This window comes from Otolemur garnettii, unplaced genomic scaffold (assembly GCF_000181295.1).
Source record: "Otolemur garnettii isolate 467f Iridium unplaced genomic scaffold, OtoGar3 scaffold00064, whole genome shotgun sequence".
Lineage (NCBI taxonomy): Eukaryota > Metazoa > Chordata > Mammalia > Primates > Galagidae > Otolemur > Otolemur garnettii.
Genome location: NW_003852459.1, coordinates 10,895,199 through 10,898,278, shown reverse-complemented (window position 1 = coordinate 10,898,278; position 3,080 = coordinate 10,895,199). Strand labels below are relative to the sequence as shown.

At 43.2% G+C, this 3,080-nt stretch overlaps 1 protein-coding gene across 7 annotated transcripts in view; it reads left to right on the top strand.

Moving 5' to 3' along the window:
* Window positions 1-3,080, top strand: part of CACNB4 (calcium voltage-gated channel auxiliary subunit beta 4) — a 267,434-nt gene that overhangs the window by 222,029 nt on the left and 42,325 nt on the right. The window lies entirely within an intron of this gene.

Here is a 3,080-nt window from a genome sequence, read left to right as displayed (position 1 = left end):
AAAAAAAAAAAGAGTCCTTCTTACCCACATAGTGCAGAGATCAGAGAGGAGAGGAATCGCAAATGCTCTTTCAAAGTGCTTTGAGTTAAAAAGGAGAATGGGTTTTAGCCAGGGGGAGATAGCATAGGGCCAAAGGAGTGTTTTTGAAATTTGGTTTACGTTTGTGCTTTGTAGCATGTAAAGATTGAATGAAATATGTCTTCTAGGCTGAAATGCTGAATCCAGTAAAATCTACTGGAAGGAAAAGGGACTGCCAATCAAAGGAGGGGCTGGAGTAGAGAGGAGGAGGTGGCACCTGGAGAATGGGTGCAAGAATTAGGCTAAGTCAGGAGGAAAGTTTTAACTTCCTTGAACTTCCCTGTTCTACACAAGAGTTTTCTGATGAGGTTGGGCATGCACTGGAGCAAGTTCCCACCTGGCGGTCTCCATTTGCCCTGCTAGGAGGGAAAGGTTGTAAATAGAATCTTAAAGAAAGGACAGCATAGGGAGGAATAAATAAACAAATGAGAGATGATGAGAGTGGAGATGCCTGAAGAATGGGATCAGCTTCACCATATCATATAATGTCACTGAGCCCACCCTCACGTCCTCCCCAGCCCAACATGAGATGTGCATGGTGAATATATAACCAATTTTAAAAACCTTTCTTTGAAACTCTGCATTCTACAGTCCAGATCAGCAGCAGAGAGGTCATTGGGACCCTTGTCTGTTGAACTGTGGAAGCAGAGGACACATGAAATGGGATGAGGAGAGAAGGGGAGCTAGGACGTGTATTCACCATGTGGAGACCGTGCTTTCCAGGCGGTTGACACTGACTAGGCAGCAGACTAAGAAAAGTATGATGTCAAAAGAGGTCTTCCTTCAAGATGGGAGCTGCTGTGCGTGCTGGTATTAACAAACAGGAGGACAGATTGGTAGGAAAGGGGAGGTAGGCAGGGGGGCAAAGTTTTTAAGTAGGCAGGAAGACCCCTTCAGACCCCTAGTGGAGGGACAGACCTTTGATAGAAAGAGGAACACTTTTCACTGTGACATGCAGGGGAAAGGTGAGTGTAGGCACAGGCAACCCAGAGCTTTAGTGATGACGTTGGGAACTGAGGCAGCACCAGCCTGATGGCTTCAACTTTCTCAGTGTGTGAGGTGAGGATGTCTACGTTTGCCTAGAAGACGAGACCCCTTGACCTGAAACATGTGCCTTAGCATCTGAAGGTTAAGTTGATTCTCTCTCACCCTTCCCATCAAAAATGACCAGGCCATGCTCATTAGCAGCTAACATTCAGTGTGTCTCAGGAGAAGCAGCACTTTGTAGGTAAGAGATGTTCTCACTTGACCTCCGTGTATGTACTCACTTACACCAACGTCTCAACCTTGTTGTGTGTGATTGCTTTCCTGCATTCGGCCACTATCTCAGTGTATCCTGTTGGCTGCTTTTGATCGACGCATCTGTTGATTAGCAGCTTTCTTTTCAGTCTGGCACTTGGGTGTGTGGTACTGAGCTGGTAATCCTGGTGTGGATCTGAGTTGCTGTTGTCAGGTCTTGAAATATCGGATAAGAAAACATCTTCGAAAGAGAAAGTGCTATCATTTTAGGGAAATCAAAATGAGAAGGATTGGAACAACACTAAGGTGACCTTTCCCAGCGAGCTGGCACAAGTTCTGAGAACATCAACACCAATGAGCACATTCCTGTGATCCGATCGTAGCCTCTTCTCTCAGCTGTCACCTAGAAGGGCATCAATTATGCACCATTTTAAGTACTTCCTCAGTCACAGAACAAGCTTGGATGCAGAGAAAAGCCACAGCCACACTTGTCACATAAGCCAGATGATGAGCGAATTAAGCTCTTGAATTTACACAGCAACTTTCTCCTCAGTAGCTCAGAGAACTCTCATTCACATTGAGTCAGATTCTCACTGTGCTTTTGCTGTTTCCTAGAACTAAATTAAAACATTGTGGGAAGTTGCATTAACCATTTCAACAAGCCCTTCAGGGTCACTGGGTGGCATTTAACAAATTAGTGTTCCAATGGGCTAGCTTCGTTTTAGGAAATAACTGAAGCCCCAGGAAACCGTGACTCATAGTCTATTTTGTCCCCACTGCAGTAAAAGCGAAATTCCAGACCTGTGCACCAGAGATTCTAAAAGAGTCCTCTTGTCTTTTCTTAATTCCAAAATAAACAGGCTTGTTACTTCGGGCTTGTTATGCTGAAAAAAAAAAACAGGAAGGTGGGGGAAAACTACTGCCTAGATTGTTCAAGATTTTATATTAGGTCAATTCACATTTCTTTCAATGCAGTCTCATGCTACATGCCATGAATGCCTGCGGAGGAGCTGTGTGCATAATGGAGACCCAGTCCCGGCCGCATCATTTTTCTTATGAGTGTGAGGCTCTTACTCAGAATTACTCAAAGGCACTCAGAACTTCATGCTGTGATGATTCAGTGAAATCATCTATTTCTCCCTCACAATGTGTCAAGATCACACAGACACACACACATATAAATCCCACTGTTCTTTGAGCTAAGCGAAACCTATTACATATAGTGGTTACGTGTTGAAAAATATACATACATTTAAAAATATATAGTTTTGGATCAAAGAGACAATGTTACCTAAAACTCATAAAGACAATAAAGAAAGTTTTGGAAATTGTCTCTGGAGGGTTTAAAAAATAAGGCTTCTGTCTGTTTTCTAGAAATGATCTAACCGAAACCTTCCCTGGAGGCAGGTGGCTTGGACTAAATTGCTTTAGGATTCAACAAATTTATAATTACAAATGAAATTCTGCTGAACCATCAAATAAGCCCTTTTGACAGACTCTCAGCCCAGATTGGCTGAAGCTGTGGCAGGGATGTGCATCTCAGATTTCCATGTCACGGGACACAATTTAAATGAAAATCCTGGGATCCCATTTGGGCTTCAGGCCATGGGGAGATTGCTTCCAAAATTCCACATACAAATATATAACATGCTCAGACTTTGTAGGAATAGGCTTCTTTTTCTTCAAAGAGTAAGATGGACCTCAATTTGCAAATCTATATCTGAAAGATTGTATGTCTTTCCCTGGGAGGGTGAACTACAGAT